This window comes from Leiobunum rupestre, chromosome 6, assembly GCF_980474605.1.
Source record: "Leiobunum rupestre chromosome 6, qqLeiRupe1.1.hap1, whole genome shotgun sequence".
Lineage (NCBI taxonomy): Eukaryota > Metazoa > Arthropoda > Arachnida > Opiliones > Sclerosomatidae > Leiobunum > Leiobunum rupestre.
In genome coordinates this window covers 21770060-21789181 of record NC_143389.1, presented here as the reverse complement: position 1 = coordinate 21789181, position 19122 = coordinate 21770060, and positions in this window count along the sequence as shown.

Here is a 19122-nt window from a genome sequence, read left to right as displayed (position 1 = left end):
AAACTCTATCAAGAGGTAGTCCACAATGTCTGGCACATCCGTGATTTTGCCTGCAATGTTTTCTCGCTGAAAAGCGCAATGAAAAGAAACAACAATCTGGAGTTCAAGGTCACAGCAAATTCTTGCGGTATCTATGAAGTTGTCGGAGGCAAAAGGAACCTTTGTGTACCTGGCAAGGTCGAGAGTCTGTATCGTCTGGATATTAAAGTCATGCAGCCATCATGCTCCGCTCACATCGCAGCAGATCCGAGAAATGACCGGAAAGCAGATCTCAAAGTCTGGCATGAACGCATGGGTCATCAGGATAAACGATGTTACGGAGACTCGGATACGAAGTTCTAAACCAGACATCTGACAAGCTCTGTGAAGGGTGCATGTACGGCAAGATGACTAGGCACAGTTTCGGCACTCGTTTGGAGAAAGCTACGAAACCAGGTGAAATGATCCATTCAGATCTCTGGGGACCATCACCGACACCGTCCACGAAGGGGAAGAAATACTACCGCCTTTTCAAAGACGAGTATTCCAGCGTTCGAGCCGTATTTTTCTTAACGAAGAAATCCGAAGTTGTCAACTGTTTCAAAGAATTCCTTGCCTTTTTCCGAACACGCAATCACAAAGTACAAGAGCTGGTCACGGACAATGGGACTGAATATGTCAATGAAGAGTTCCGTCAATGGACGTCTCAAGAAGGGTTACATCACCGCAAGTCCATGCCATACACGGCCTTAACAGAACGGGGTCGCTGAACGCGAAAATCGCATGATCATGGAGTTTGTAAGGGCCATGTTGCATTCGAGATCGGACTTACCACCGAAACTCTGGGCTGCAGCGGTGAACACGGCCGTCTACATCCTGAACCGAACAGCACCTACATGCATTGCTGGGAAGACGCCGTTCGAATTGTGGACAGGGAAGACAACCCATCGATCCAGCATCTGCGTGTCTTTGGCACTGAGTGTTTTGTCCACATACCAAAAGAGAAGCGAAAGAAGCTGTCTCGGAAGGCGTTTAAAGGTTTCCTGGTTGGCTATGAAGACAATGCAGACGGATATCGAGTTTATGTTCCAGAGCTGGACAATGTACTAAGATCTCGAAATGTCAAATTCAATCCCGAGACGTGCGTTCCTGATTCCTGGATTCCTGTCTCTGAGGGTTTGTCCAGCCAGGGCGAGCAATTGAGCGACGATTTCGTTTGCGAAAACCGGCCTACCAGAGCTACCAACTCATCAAAAGACGGACAAACCAGAGCCACTAATGTACCATCGGGCATGCCATCCAGAGCTGCCGACTACTCAAACGACGAGACAACCAAATACGTCGAAGCGTCGGAAGACGTGGCTACCGAACACAATGAGGCAACAGTCTCTGACGAAATGTCAGACAACCGCTCTGAGAAGAGTGGTCCGGTACTCAGAGATCGTTCAACGCTCAAGAGAGTTCAGCCATGCCATACCTGTCATTCAGGAAATAAAGCTTTCCTGATCTGTGATACTCTACCACAGACTGCAAGAGAAGCTCGTTCATGCAGCGAATCCATAGAATGGCAGAAGGTTATGTCAGATGAGCTTTCAGCAATGAAGAAACACGATGTCTACGAGATGGTCGATCCTCCGCCTGGTCGGAAAATCGTCGGAAATCGTTGGATTTTTCGTACGAAGAATGATGAAGATGGTACTGTCGTCAAATATAAAGCCCGACTCGTAGCAAAAGGCTACACGCAACGAGAAGGTATCGACTACGACGAGACTTTCGCACCAGTTGCTCGCTGCGAGACGCTACGAATTTTTCTCAGTCTGGTCGCCAAGAAAAATCTTTCTCTCAGACAATTTGACGTAAAGACCGCATTTCTTCATGGAAAACTATTCGAAGAAATCTACCTGCGCCAACCCGAAGGTTTCGACGACGGTAGCGGACGAGTCTGGAAGTTACGGAAAAGTCTGTACGGTCTCAAGCAATCTCCACGATGCTGGAACGAGCGAATCGACAAGTTCCTACGTAACCATGGTTTCAAAAGTGCTGATGGAGATCGATGCTTATATATCCTGTCAACCAACGACGTTTTCTTGGTCCTTATCCTGTACGTTGATGATGGTCTGATCGCTGGAAGTACAATCGAAGCGGTAGACGAGTTCCTCCTAAATTTCAGTGACGAATTCGAAATCCTCGCAGGAAGAGCGTCAACCTACCTTGGCCTGAAAATCGATACGTTGAAAGACGGATCCACATTTCTACACCAGAGCGCCTATGTCGAAGAAGTCTTAGAGAGGTTCAACATGCAAGACTGCAAACCCGTAAAAACTCCCACCGGCAGTTCAGACACGACCGATCAGAGTCAAGAGTTTCGAGTCAACAACCATGTATGCCTCAGCCATTGGAAGTCTCAGATACGCAGCCACAGGAACACGACCTGACATAGAATACGCTGTAAATCAAGCATCGCAAGCCATGGCTAATCCCACAGTCGCTGACTGGAACTGGGTTAAAAGAATCTTTAGATATCTCAGAGGAACCACAACACTTGGTCTCCTTTTCAAGGCAGGCGACTCCATGACGACCAACCCTTACAGCGACGCTGACTATGCTGGCTGCGAAAAGACGAGACGTTCAACGTCTGGAGTACTATGCCTAATCGGTACAACTCCAGTCATTTGGGTGAGCAGAAAGCAACAATCCGTTGCCCTATCAACCACAGAGGCCGAGCTGGTAGCTGCCACCGAAGCAGTGAAGGATGTCGTCTGGATTGAACGGGTAAAATCATTCCTGGGTGTCGTAGACGATAATGTCCCGACACTACGAGTCGACAACGCAGGAGCCATCAAACTCATAAAAAATCCAGAGTTTCATCGCCGAACGAAACACATTAGTATTCGTCAATACTACGTTCGTGAACTTTTTGAAGAGGGCATTATCAACGTCATGTATGTCCCAAGTGAAGAACAACTAGCGGACATATTCACCAAGTCTCTGTCCGCAGAAGTCTTCATTCGTCTTCGTCAAAAACTCAACCTACGTTACCATGAAAAAGTCTTCATCGAGGACGAGTGTTGAAGATAAGAAACGTTATCGGCTTTTTCCCGTTTCGTATTTTTTAACAGGTTAAAATGTTAAATGTAAATAAGATATTCCTTTTTAATTATTGCTAATCTTGTTTACTATTTTTTAACCTAATATATATATCCGCTCAACAGCGTTTATAGTAGCATTATATTCTGTCATACCATCTTGTACAGTATTCACTCTTAATATGTTTTAATTAATAAACGTTTGTTATTTTAATTAATGTATTATGACTTCTTATTAGTTTCGTCAGTTTAGTGTAGTGCAGGCTTTGCTGTTAACATTGGTGTTTAGAAACTCCAATATACTTAGATCCGTTAAAGGATCGTAATAAATGTTCAGTAAGTAATTACTTTATATTTGTGCTCTCATCAACACAGCCCAACACTAATTTGGCAACAAAACAAAATCTCTAGATCTGGTGAACAGGAGGTAGGCCACGCTACATAATGAGGTACCCTTGGCTTAAATCGAAGGTACAAAAGTAGGATAAAACCCATGGTGCCCTTTTTGAACATTTAATTTGTTTTGAACAGAGCGATTATGATTTGGAGACCGTCCACAACGGTTTTTCGGTAATCTCGCCCGATGGGTAGGCAACACCGCATTACAAGTACCCCCGTGAGCAGATTTGATGGCGCTATATCTAATATTGTGTCTTAGGGTGTCTAAAACACGTGCGCAAAGTGGTACTTACTAGTCACTAACGACGTAAGTGCAAGGTTCTGACGCTTAACGCCTGGACTAATATTAATAGGTGAAATTATTTCATTCTTTTGTAATATTATAGAACAATAATCCTATATCTCATTGTCATCGCGACTAGTACGTTAAATTAGCACCACATATAGATTGCTTGCAAATAAGCAAAGCTCTCTGGATTGTACAACCAGTCGCCTAAAGGTGACTGTTGTGTAATTTCGGTATTTTGCCAGCTATGTCGGAAATGAATAAAAGGTTCAATATTTAATATATTTTCAGGAGGGATATCGGCTTTTTCGTTGCCAAAAACAATGTATAAAACATAAGTTTATATTAATCCATGTATTTTTGAATATTAAATATTCACATTTATTTTGTTGAAAATTTTAAAGTCTTCTTTCTGTTTCGAAAAGAATTTGACATTGCTTTCATCAAACAATCTACCTATTACCCATAAAGACCCAGAACGAAACATTGGTGGAATTTTCATTATCGGTATCGGGTCGTAATCTAAATTTGGAAAACACAGTTATTTGTCGGTTATTAACACTTAAAAACAAACCGGATTTTCTAAAAAGCTGCAGAAAAAAAACTTACGATTTAGTTAACGACTTTTTGAAATAGTATGGCATTCCTTTTCTCATCGGAAAGGTAATCGCTGTGTGATAATGCGCATTCTGCGCTAAGTAGAACCTGGAACCAGGAACACAAACGGCACTTAAACCTCTACGAAGCAGTGATATGTCAGCCATAATAACAGACAACCCATCTGCAGTTTTCATCAAATTCTCAGGATTAAAGATTTCTGTGTAAATTAATTCACTTTTGTGATCTTGTATTTGCTTCCATAGCTGCTTTAATTTAGGATTCACACTTCTCTACAAACCAAAACAACACTTTTATTAACCTTTTTACAATATCAAAACATCAAGATAAGCAAGAAAGAGTTAAATCAGCCAAAGGGATTTCGGTTAAGGGTTTTAGTTTAAATAAAACCGAATCTAATAAAAACATAAGAAGAACAGTTAGAATTCAAAAACTAAACTAATAATCAGCTAGGCTAATATCGAAGGCACTATCTTAGGCCCAAGTACTCTAGCAACTTAAAATGTCTTCAAACAGGACGGTGGCCGGGTTGGCGGGTTACAATGCGTAGGAGCCAACAGCTCCCTACACTCACTATTGCCGTTAACCTCAACACTTTTTTTGAACTCGGGGTAATATCCCTTTAACCAGTGGGGAGAGCTTGAAAACTCAATGCGAAAGGAAAAGTTTCGAGTTTTCAAGCAGTGCCACAAGTTGGGATCGAAGTCGACTCCTCTGGCGTAAGAGCTTACAACTACCGCCACCACACCATATTAATAAATATCACCTTAATTTACTACAGGTCTGGTACCAAAATTGCATGTCATATAAGGGGTTGGCAAAATGTAATCTCAGTAAGGGTTTAATGCCTTATGTACATATAAGTACAGTGGCTGTTTATGCCCCTTTGAGTGTCTAGGCACAATTTCGTTATAAAGCTTTATAAGATACTTTTTTTATATCATTTGTTTATTTTGCTATTTAATTTTCGGAACGATGAGGTGGGTGATCCTAATTTTATCACTTGCTCACTTTTCTCACTTTGCTCACTCATATAGAAATAAACAAGTGCGTCGAGAGGGGGCAAAGGAATTTCTGTGAGCAAAATTTAATTTTTCTCACTGGATTTTAAAGTTGATATATCATTTTAATGGGAAATCGAATTTTTCTCACTGGGCTATGCGAGATAGCTACCTTACGGGGGAAGTGAGCAAAATCGAATTTTTCTCACTGGATTTTAAAGTTGATATATCATTTTAATGGGAAATTGGAGATAGCTACCTTACGGGGGAAGTGAGGAAAATTGATTTTTTTTGTAGGCTTTCAGAATGCCAATTCTTTTCAAAGGTTATGATGTGTGTAAATATTTAATAATTATCTAAATTCGACAATCTAAATTTAGTTGACTCGCTTCAGCAAGCCAATAATTACACTTTTCAATACTTTCCTTTTTTCTAGTTTCTTCGTTTTTATAACAAAGAACTTGGGGTATAGTTTGTATTTTATCATCGGAGAGGTGTGAGAGAACGTACAAAATCCATTTTCTCCCACTAATGGAATCTTTTGGTAGTTCAGTGCGCTTGGCTTTAAGTATGGACAGCATGTAGTAAATCACGAAGGGTCCGCAGTCACTGGGCCATTGCTTCGGACAGTCTCTTCTGGAGACGTATGACCATTCCTTCGAGTTGAATGAGATGTTAGCGATAGCTGAAGTTAGCATTGCATGTTTTAAAGTGTAATTCGAGGGCTTTTGCATCAACGTGTATGTCATCAAGGATGTAAATTTTCTTTCCTTTAAAATTAACTAAGCCCAAGAGCCAGTGTGATCCAGACCTTTGTGTTTGCTTAGAAAACTCACAATCGACGGACATAAAAACTGCCAAAATATCTTTATTCGTCACATCGCCATCCTTAAGCACGTTGTAACAATACCAATATTTGTTAATAATAGTGTCAAGCTTCTTGTAGTATTTCATTGCCACGTATAATCTAGAGAACGCATCAGCGTGAATAAAAAGAACATGATTCTCTAGTTGAAACCGTTTAATTAAGCAATTTATTGTATTTTCTACTAAAACACTATTTGCCCATCGTGTTTCCAACCTTGATTTTGATATCATTTCGGTATGTTCGTTTCGTAAGAAATCACTTGCGGACATGCGCTTAGAGTTAGCAAAATCGACGCACCACAAGTTTTCATTTGACATCGCTAGAGTATCTTTCGCATTTTCAAATACTTCATTTCCAAGGTCTTCTCCGACATTTTTTTCGTATTTGTCCTTTACGTTCTGGTTTAGCAAAAAATCAGAAAGATTTAATATTTCGTCACATGTTTTCTTTAGAATGTCTGAAGAATCGTAATTTAGAATGCCATAGTTGGTATCATTCAAGTTATCAATTAATTCATTTCCAATGTCGTCTTCGACATTTTCTTCGTTATTTGGCAAAACTAAATGAAGATTTGTTATTTCTTCACATGTTTCCTTTACATTGTCTGAAGAATCTTCATTCAAAATGTCAGCGCTGGTATCATCCAAGTTATCCTTTTCCGAAGAACTTTCGTCTAAGAAAATAATATTGTCATTTTGTTTAATTATGGAAATGTCTATGGTATCTTGGTTTAAACCCGTAACCACGTATTCGTCGTAATCAACTTGATATCTTTGGTGTTTCTTCGTACCAGATTTTTGTTTTGGTTTCAGAATGTTTGATATATTACAACACGTTTTTTGTCCCTCTAATTTTAATGATATTTCGCCTAGAAGTTTCTTAACAGCGAGAAAATGTTCACAGTTTAAAATTCCACAAGAACATTTCTTTTCTTTAACAGTTACTACATGTTTTTCGTCGTTGAACATATTCGTCACAATAAATGCTTGAGAGACCGGTTCAAAGCTAACGCAATTGTTGTTGAGACAAAGAGACGCCCAAAAATTGACCACATTGGTTGTTTGTTGACATATTTCTTTTTTCAAATATGTCTTTCGATTTTCTGAAAGAAATTCTTCTACGTTCAAATTTTCTAAACGATTTAATTTTAAAATTAGTTCAACTCCTGATAGGTGTGGTTTAAGATTGTAGTTCCCTAAATTCTTATAGCCTCGATTAAACTCTTTCAAAATGTTTAGTTGTCTGAAGTAGGTTGATATGACGATTTCGTCATGGGCAGCTTTCTTCAAAATTAACATATGAAACTGGTGGTTCCAGCTTTCACTCATGTTGTTTGTTGCTGCTGTATCTTCAAAATATGCGAACTGTTTCGTTACTGCCCTAATCGCGCCTCTTTTCAAATCATTCTTTAGATTGGCGTCCACGTAATCTGAAAAGGGTTTCGACCAGTTACGTTTGAAACACTCGTAGCGTCTTTCAAACTCTTCATCAGTTTCCGACTTAATAATATCTTTGATGAATTGTCTATACGCTTTTTTGTCCATTGTAGTTGCACTCGCTTTTTCGAGGAACAATTTAACATTTCTAAAAATATGGTTTAGGCAAAATCTTAAATTTTCTCTCGCATAATCGCAGCTTTCCGAGACTCCCACTATGATCCCTTTCTCTCTGTCACAACACATAGGACAATTTTTACCCCATTTGGCGTATTCCAACAATTTAACTACAAATAACGCCCAAAATAGTGAGTAATCTTCTAAATAACGTTTTTCGTGAATGAAAAATAAAACGGGAAAGGATGGATCGCCTTCGAGGTCTGTATTTTGCATTACGACGAAAGAAAAAAAGAAATTGCCTAATTCATATGTTGTGTCATACGTTAGTATTTGTTTAAGCATTCTATCGCGAATCGAATCTTGTAAAAGGCGCTTGCCAAGCTCTATAGCTTCTTCAGCTCCCCATATGACGCATAATCTATCGGAATAGGAAATAAACTTTATTACTCCTTTTAGGGCTTGTTGTCCCAACAAAAGTAGACTTGACAACGGATCATTAGATATTTTTAAAGTTTTATCGTAATTATGTTTGAAGTTTTGGGATTGTTTTAAATTACGAGAGGAAATATCTTCAATTTCTTCATAAGCTACTTTAAGGTTTTCATCAAGTTCTCTATTTAAAATTTACTTTTTCATGATATGTTGTGTAGAATTGTAAATATCTTGAGGGTATTTTCATTTCTTTACTTCTTCTACAATTTGGGCTTTTACGGAAGACATCGTTGATACAAATGGTCGTTCATTATTGGCATTTCCATGTGGTCGCGGTTTCCAAAGCGTTTCGTAGCCGATGTAATGAACAATAATGACTATAGGTTCATTGACCTTGGGCTGTCGCATTTTTTAAACGTACTTCTTGAATTTGGAGGTTCCATTAGAAGTGGTGTCAATTCTCAGGTAAAAATACCTTTGAATTAGTGGATGATTTTGGTTTTCATCAGTGTCTTTTGTGGTATTTTTCGTGGCTTTCCACAAAAATCTATCGCTAATAATGTCGTCAATTGTACGCTTGTCAACAATGAAAGCGAACATATATCCGCCTCGGATAAAAATGGACTCCGGAAGAGGGGTAGAAAAAACAGCGCCATTAAATTTATTTTCTTCAATCGAGTTCGAAATCGATAAAATCGCGTCTTGTTTAAGGGGAACGCTTACATCAGTTCTGAAAGGACCTCTTATTATTTCATGTCGTGACTTGTCGCTGTTACTCTCAATCGTCTCGGTATATGATGCCGAAGAATCCTCTTTCGACTCATTGTCGGAACATGTCGCACTTGCGACCGAAACTTCAGTATTACCATCGCTAGAATCACTTGCTTTAACAACATTTTTTTTGGCAGGAGGATCGTCACTTTCGGCCGCCGTTAACAAGGTTAACTGATTAGAAGTAACATCCTTTCGCCGAATTTTTCGTCGGAGAGGCATTCCTGAAAAACGATCCAATGCCTGAAGTTAATATTAACCGAAATGACATTTGGTCAATAGACTTAAATACCGGCGCTCCAAGTTATCAATCAACCTACTAACACCGGTGGTCTCATCATAATGCCCTGCGCAAGCGTCCACAGGCTCTGACGGTGACAACACCTATGGGTAGCCCCTTACTGATAACCACCAACAGTCGCACCTTCAACACAAGCCATCCAACGCTACCAAATGGCAGCGAAATGGGACGACCATTCCCCATATCATGCGTAGCTGGGGGCTTAGAGGATGGATACCATAACTCAGCGGCGAGCGACCAACTACAAAGAAGCAAGATAGTGCCCAGGAGCGATGGACCAAAAGACGGACAACCGTCACACCGCGGCCTAGCCTAGACCGAACCGCGGTGCTTCATACGGTGAGCCGCCGCCGCACAGCTGGGATCCAAATACACCAGAGCTTGCCAGCGGAGCCAGGCACGCCCCCTTAGCCTGATCCGAAGACCAGTTTCCGCCCCGAACCTGCCCGAAGGCGGAGGTGAAATCGCACCACGATTGACCAGGGATACAACTCCCAGTGCACAGCCACCCTTGAGGGTTACAAGTATCCCGGCCGATACCCTGGTAAAGTACACCGGTGAATGCACACCATGGCCCTTTTTGGGCTAACCGAAATGACAAAGCTATAAATTCTCAAAATCATTTTAAAACTACTTAAAAAAATGTAATTTTAAAATAATTGATCTATATATATATATATATATATATGTAACTGTTTTGTTGCACAATAAATTATATTCTATTCTATTCTATTCTATATATTTATTTATCTATTTATATAATGAGCAAAGACTACGAAGCCACAGTAGTAACTTGTTTTTCGGTATCCCTCGAAATTGGACTGCCAAAACCTACAGTCTAACTAATAAGCTAAAGTGGTAAATCCGGAGTTTTCTCGAATATAAAAACAAGGTCACGCATCTTTATAGAAAGGTTAATTGGCCTAGACTATAATTTGAAATGAAACTTATGGAAACTAATATTAGTTTCAATTAGCTGGATATATATTGCGTAATAAAATTTCATTGCAATTGCAGAAAGTCACCAAAGTAACGAAAGTCTTATCAAAGGAACAAATAATTGAAAATGTAATACCCGAACAGCCTCATGGATTATTCTATCAACTAGGATATTTAATTAAAGGACCACTGAAAGGCGTTATGCGCCGTTTTGGTATTTGGGAGGAAACTTTTGCAACATGGGGTGCTCCAGTCGCATTAACTTTGGCAAAGCGCCTACTTCAAGATTCTGTTCAAGATGAAGAACAAGTTATATCGTATGACACGATATATCATATACGTACTTTTTTATATCTGTTGTTGTCATGTTTAATACTGAGCTTGAAGGAGACCCGTCTTTTCCCGTAATGTTTCTCATGCACGAAAACCGAAATTTGGATATCCACGAGTTGTTTTGGAATCAATATGTTATTCCGCTAACAGAACTTGATAAATGGGGTAAAAGGTCGTTATCATAACTATCGAAAAATTCATTAGTTGTATTTCAAAGAGTGTCAAAGAAATTGATTTAAATTTTAGAATGAAACTTGATAATAATAAAGCTTTAGACGATACATTTAATCAACTTAAACACGACAAACTTCCAGCGGATTGTACAGTAATCGATGTGATCGTAACTAGTCATATCCTCACATTAAACTGTTTAAAAGAGTTCAACCAGAGTTTTAAGAGTTTGGGAAAATTAAAATTAAAAAGCATGAAAAGGGAAACGGAGTTGATCCTTGAAATTCCATCTTTTGAGTTTGGTGATATACACGATGTTTTAAGAAGCATATATCTAGGTGATTCTAATGTTAACACCCATGCAAATCTACCTAAAAAACCAGCGCTATTAACCAAAAGCACTTTAGCGTCTTATTTCGCAAATAATGGTTTGGTTCAATATGAGCCATATAATCAAACATATGTTGTTACTAATACTTATGAAAACCAAAAAGGACGATCTAACACAATTGTATATAACGATCTCAAATCATGTAGCACTTGTACTAATGATAGAAAGTGCTATCACATCAAATCGGTCAAAAAAAGCCACGACAATGTCAAACGTGCTGAACCACCACATTTTGTATTAAATGAAATAAAGAAACCAATTAGAAAACGAACTCTGAAAACTAAAACTGCACGACGAAAAGATGAAAATAATTTTAATTCAGCACCAATACTTTGTAACTCTTCCAGTACATGTACATTTAAATCGAAACAAAAATATTACATTAATTCTAAAAAAATGTCGGTGTCTACTGTATTCAAAGAACCTAAAATTTTTGAAACGATTTCTGAAAATACGAATGAGATTGAAGAAGTAGAAAATACGTTTTCCGATTTAGCGAAAACCACTAAATTCCTTGGAAATATTTCAGAAAAATCGAACGACGCTTTAGAACCTCCGGTGTTAACTAAAGAAGTGGAAAATTCTTTAATCAATTTAGAAGAAATATCTAAACCCTGCGAAACGAATTCAAATACTTTGAACGAAGTTTCAGAACCTCCAGTATTATGTAAAGAAGTAGGAAATACCATGTCTAATTTATTGGAATCACCTGAATTATCTGAAACGATTTCTGATTCCGAGAGTACGAACGACGTTTCGGAACATTTAGTTTCATTAAATGACGATGTAAATAGATGGGATATAGGCTTTAGTTGTATGAAAGACGATTTTATGAGAAATGAAATTACTTAAACATTGAAAGAATCTTGTTCCATCAATTCTATCTTATTAGAAAAATGTATACAACTTCTAGTAAAAAGATTAGATTTAACAAAGTATTTCCGACTTATAAGTACTGATATATGTGTTACCATGTATAAAGTGTTAAATATTAAAAAATAATTTATCAGTACATGTAAAAAATACGCGAACTTTCTCCATAAAGTGCAATCAGCAAATGCTGAAATTCTGGTTTTTCTGTTGCCGCGAGATCCTTCTAATGTCGGTGATAATTGGCTAATGGGTTTGATATATTTTAAAACTAAACGAGTATTCATCCTGGATGGATTGAATACCGCTCCCAGTGAAATACAGCTACATTTTAAAACACTTTTGTGCTTTGCAGTGCTCGCGTTAAACCCAGCTAGAATTCCGTTTGTACTGAACCAATGGACACGCGTTTCCAGTAGAGATTGTCCAAAGCAATGGCCCAACGACAGCGGACCGTTTGTTGTGTATTACATGCTATCCATTTTAAAAGCCAAACGACGTAAACTACCAAAAGATTCCCTAAGTGGGCGAAAATGGCTATTATATGTTTTCTCACACCTCTCTGACGAAGAAATGTGTCTTAAGAAGACCCAATGTCAGAGACATTTGAAAAACTAACAAATTTCGACAAAGCCGATGTAAAAGCTAAAATTACAGAAATCAAAAATTCGCAAATATATAGTCGATACTGCTTGACCGAGCGCCAAACGTGTTGGTGGCTAAAGAAATGTCAACTCCAATCACTCTACTTGTGATTTGGGAGTTGAAATATGCAAATCTAACGCTGCTGATGAACGAAAAAGAAATTGCATACTTCGAAAAAAAAGATGCCATCTGTGCTGTTTAATCCACGGGACTACATACTACTGATGCAAAATGTGTATTAATAATAATAATAATAATAATCAGCTAGGCTAATACAATGAAAACGGTACGAAATAAGGTTTCAATATATTTTCATTTAAAAACATCTAGATAATAATATTTGATATGTAGCTAAATTTCTAAATAAATAGTAACATATACCTAATCCTTAAAGAAAACTTTTTGAAATGATATTTCAACTTTATTAACTAGTGAGAAAAATTCGATTTTGCTCACTTCCCCCGTAAGGTAGCTATCTCTCATAGCCCAGTGAGAAAAATTCGATTTTGCTCATTTCCCCCGTAAGGTAGCTATCTCTCATAGCCCAGTGAGAAAAATTCGATTTTGCTCACTTCCCCCGTAAGGTAGCTATCTCTCATAGCCCAGTGAGAAAAATTCGATTTTGCTCATTTCCCCCGTAAGGTAGCTATCTCTCATAGCCCAGTGAGTAAAATCCAATTTCCCATTAAAATGATATTTCAATTTTAAAATCCAGTGAGAAAAATGCGATTTTGCTAACTTCCCCCGTAAGGTAGCTATCTCTCATAGCTCAGTGAGTAAAATCCAATTTCCCATTAAAATGATATTTCAATTTTATTAACTAGTGAGAAAAATTCGATTTTGCTCACTTCCCCTGCAAGTTTGCTTTCCCTCAAAGCCCAGTGAGTGAAGTTCAATTTTCCATCATACACCACCTTTAAAATTCAGTGAGAAAAATTAAATTTTGCTCACTGAATTTCCTTGGCCCCCTCTCGACGCACTTGTTTATTTCTATATGAGTGAGCAAAGTGAGAAAAGTGAGCGAGTGATAAAATTAGGATCACCCGATGAGCCTCTACTGAGCATATTGTCAAATCTGCCACTATGTAAGAACATTTTTATTTCATTAGATGGTAATTTACCGCGTTATGGGTTATAAACTAAATGTTTGTGGAAAATCTGCAGTAATAAAACATATTTCAACGGACCTTTATAGCTTGAGCGTCGACGGAATCCCGTAAAATCAAGGGTTTGACGTTCGGATATTTAACAATATCTTCAATTGAGTCGATTCGGTCGGGTTTTTCACGGATTGTTAGAAACGAAAGAAGGGCGCCCGTGAATGCAGATGTCACACAGAAGGTACCAATCAGCCAAAATGCAACAAGCACTTGACGCGGAATGTTCCCGTTGTAAATACGAACTGGCAACTCTGAATTCAGAAATTAAAAGATCAAATCGCAATGTGTGAATGCCTTTTTATTGAACGCGTTGGGACCGTAAATGTTTTTGGCAAGGCTATTGGTTCTGGCAGGGAAACAAAGTTGTTAATGTATGTAAGAATTAATATCTGGGAGCCCCTCCCTTTGGGTTGGCCACTAGTTTACTCAATAAATAATTTAGTTTAGTAAATCTTACCTTGTCTTGTTATAGAAGCGAAGAATACGAAAATTAAATAAGAGCGGGTCTCTTTTGATTGGTTGTTAAATTGTAGGAAGATATGAAATATGTATGGAAGCAGCAGCAATGTTATGGTTATTAATATCCAAACCTAAAAAAACATTGAAATATATTATGGTTGCAAAAACTCGTTTTTAAGACTGGCAATTAATATCACGTCCAGCTTCTTCTCAGAAAAAAAATTTGTTATGAGTCCTAAATATCTTGATAAAAAATTAAAGTGGACCGCCCATATAGATAAAATTGCGCCAGAGTAACCTTATATTGAACTAAATGTCAACGAACTTAATATATTGAATTGCCTAGTTTTTATTTAAATATCAGTACAGCAGTCAAACAATAACTATTTCTTTACTTTCGCTCCCATTATAAAATTTAATCCTAGAACAACAGACTTTCTGTGGATGCCGCCTGCTAATACCTCAAATAAATTAATTTTATACTTTACAATGATATTAAATTATTAACTTTATAACATTTCACGTCCAGAATATCACGAATATTGCTGCCTCTAAAAATATATAAAAACAATGTCGCGCAAATGTAACGTTGCAAGTTGTTGGTACCCGTCAGTCTTTTCCACTTTATTCCTTTTATTCTATTAGATATACTCTATTTTGTTTTATGAGCAATGTTAGAAATGAGCCAAACAACTTTGGAGGCTTGGTTATTTATAAAGATATATTGAAGTTAATCAAAAAATCCACGAAATAAACCTGAATTTGAATTTGAACTTACTTTTTAATCAAAGAATTTTATTTAAAACACGAACATATTTGTATACTTAAAATGTCCTTGCTATACATCTGACTTATAATTTTTTAAGCAAGGGAAATGTGCTTCACCTAAGCGTATGTTTTTCTAAATATCTAACTAAATATTGTTGTTTATTTCAGCAATTGACTTTTTAATTGACAATTAAGCTTAGGTTTTAAACAGCAAAGAACTCAGATCGCGAGTTAACACACGGAACCTTAGCTAAGGCCAACATCAAATAAGCATAATCAAGCGATCCCATTATAGAAGTTGGCCGTGTTTTAGCAGCCGATCCATGCATAGAAAATTGTAACGAAATAATTTCCATTAGCGTTTAAGATTTAGCTGGAAATATATTTTTAATTCGATAGTTAAATATGCTTTTCGATTTTGTAATGTGGATTATATTTAAGAAAAATAGAAGTGTTTATTGGTTTCTTTACTAGAAATTACATTCAATACAAAGTTAAGTCAAACAATATTATAAAAAAAGTCTAAGACTGTTATACACATCTGCCCCAATGTGTAACCGGTAACATATTTAGACAAAAATATTTTTGATTCTCAATTTAATGTGAAACGGAATATTAGACGACAGACGGAGGGCAGTCCGATGTTTGCTATAGGCTACTGTTTAAGCGATAAATATTTAAATACAATTGTTAATAGTAAATAAACGAAATTTTCCGTATATATTAATATATATATATATATATATATATATATGAATTATATTTCGAAAAAGGTCTAGGAAATGTAAACTAGGTCAACATTTGAAGGAACTTGTATAAACTATATACTATACTACATTTCAAATTTATTAATAACAAAGATAAACAAATATTTGATAATTTTTTTATGTCTCAAATTAGAGGACATAATGTAAAGAAAATTAGTTTGCTATTATTAGGGCTGAAAAAGAATTTCCGATGATTAAAATCTAAACATATGAAGCTGAACATCTACAAATTAAGTGTTGTAAAAATAAACGTTTCAAGCTGAGCTTTTAGTTTTTTAAACCTTAAGAATCTAAATCTTTAAAACTAAAGATGTAAAATTTTTATTGTCGAAAAGCTAAAGGTTTTAATCTAACCATGAAGAACTACAAATGTTTAAATACTTAACATTCATATTGAACATTAAGAACTTAAAATATTTAAATGCAATAAATTTCACGTTGAATATGAAGAATTAAAAATGTTTTAAAGCTTAACATTTCACGTTGAACATGAAGAATTTCAAATGTTTAAAATCCAAACATTTCACAATAAACACGAAGAATTTGCAACGCTTAAAAGCAAAACATTTCATCTGGAAAACTAAACGTCTTAAGCTAAACATTTTTTTTAACATATTGAACAGCCAAACATTTGCTGAATAACATATTAAAGCTGAAACCGATGAGCGACGAAACATGTGTACATTTTAAGATTACCTAAAAACATGGGTTGGTATATTTGTGTTCAAAATTACGTTGCGTTTTAGTGTTTTAGATAATGTTAAGATTCTGTGTAGGTTTTACGATTTTATTTCTGGAAATAGTTTATTTTTATTTAGAAAGTTGATCGCTATTTTTATTTTATTTTATTTTATTTAATTAAATTATGCTTTTCTTTCAAGCTCCATTTTCAGAAATTTGGTACATTTTAATAAACGTTTAATTTGTGTTTCCGAGCTACGCCATAAATCTGAAAAATTAATCAAAACTTTTTAAGAGGTTAATTAGTACCTGATAATCAAAAATGTCAAGGAATGTGACATTATCCGTAACGAAAGTCTTTGGAGCCCCGGACAATGTTTTGTACGTGGCGTAGTAATACGGAGAGCTAAAATCCATGTATTTCATACGCATCATTGAAACCCCGAAAGGAACACAAGTTATATCGGCTATCTGAAATTGCATATTTTGAACTGATTTTTAATTTCGAACCAAACAAATACAATACAGATACATTGTAAGAGACCTAAAGAGTAAGTTCAGCGTTAAAGGGAGTATAAAGTAGCAATTTTTATGGTCAATTAACGAATTTGTGGTTATCGAATGAATTAACGATAACTGAGAATTTGAAGGCAGCACCCTGTTCACCACGCCGTTTATATTTTTCCAGAGAAAGGGGCTCGACAGCAAAGGGGGGAAGACACACCACTCGTGGGCGTTACCTCTTTTCGTGAAGGATGAGATCAGCTAACCACATAAAGAGAGGTTATAGCTGCGCCTGCATATTCTCAATTAACGTTAATTAGTTTTATTAAGTGTATCACTTTGACGTCCTTTACTGTGATTCTGCGGTGTTAAATAGTTCGAGTCAGGGTAGCAACGTTTTCGGAAATTATTGATAAGCAGACGAACTTATCAGTTTCTCTCTACACTCTTGCTTTTGAAAAGGAGTAATAAGTATAGCCCAATATTCTGACCTTGAGGAATATATTGCGAAATAGAGAAATTCCCTAAATATAAGCGCTAATTGAAATGGCACGTTTATATAAACAATAGTAGAACTTCCAGAATTTTTTGTATAAAGCTTACTTTTCTGTAAAGAACGTTCATGGTCCCAGTTGGATTTCCCGGTGCTGCTTCAATTCCATGAGTTGGAATTGGACTTTCCATAAAAGTGAAACTAATAAATATATATATATATAAGTATGAAAATAAAATATCATAAAAATTGTTTGTTAATATCTATATTTAAATTTCAATGGCGAGTTTTGAAAGATTAGGGATCTTTAATTTTTTTTAATTTACAGGATTTATAGAAATGTGAAAACGTTTAAATAAAGTTGGTTCCATCAAAAACACCGGATGACTTTTCATAAAGATATTAGGTCAAAAAAATAAAAAAATAAAAAAATAGTCATAGTCTTTTTCGGGAACTGGAGGAATACACATTGTAAGCACAACACGAATAAGTCAACGATGTATCTTTTTTTGTTTGATTATTCGTATTCTAGGGAAGGCCATTTTCAACTGATCGGCCCGTTTTTTTGCCAGATCGTCTGAACGAGCAGAACTATTTGGAGCTCTTAAAAAAGAAAGTAGAGAATGCGACTACTCCATGACGGCGCGCCACCGCATCAAACTCAAACTGTTGTAGGTAATTTAAACGCGGAATTCAATCAGCGATGGATTTTAAATAAATAAAAATCAGCTAGGCTAATACCCAAGGCACCACCTTAGGCCTAAGTCATCGAGCGACTTTTAAAGCCATTAATTCAGTTGGCCGGGTAACAATGCGTAGGAGGGTGGTGACAAGCCCTGCATGCCACGCGAGCCAACAGCTCTCTACACTGACTATTACCGTTAACCTCAAAAAGTTTTTATGGAAGGGGAAACCGAAGAACTCGGAAGAAACCTCTTAAACCAGTGGGGAGAGAACTTGCAAACTCTACGCAGAAGGAGCTGTTTCGAGTTTTCACCCAGTGCCGCAAGCTGGGATAGAACCCGGCTCTTCTTGCTGCAAGGTTAAAGTGCTAACCGCTCCGCCACCCCACGTTGACCAGATAATTATTACCAACGTCGAAGAGATGCGCCAAAGAATTATTGATGCTTTTCAACTTGTCATGATACAGCGTTTATTTCGAGGTATGCTTCGTTGTTCGGAAACATGCATTGCAGCAAACGAAGGAATAATTGAACCTCATTTGTAATTAGTGTTTTTTTGTTTTGATTGATTACATTTGTGTTAAGCTTAAAATGTGCTTATTGACAGTGTACAAAAAATCAATGCTTATTATTAACAACTTTTTATTTTAATTTTTCTTTTTTGATAGAAACAACAACTTAATTAGTACGTTTTCAGGTTTGATCTTTATTTTTTGTTTGGTAGTTTTTCGTCTTTAACCTACCGGTCAAAAATTTTACCATTGGTGAAAGTAAAACACTATCACATACCTTATATTTAAAGCTTTCAGGGCGTGTTCCAAAAGTTCTGGGAATGGTCCTTGGAAAGTAATTTCCTGACCTTTGCGAACAATTGTAACGAATGGAGGCATCTAAAAAGAATATTTGATATATCGATTTGCAACATTCTTAGGTTTGCCATAGCTTTTGTATCGCTGGGAAA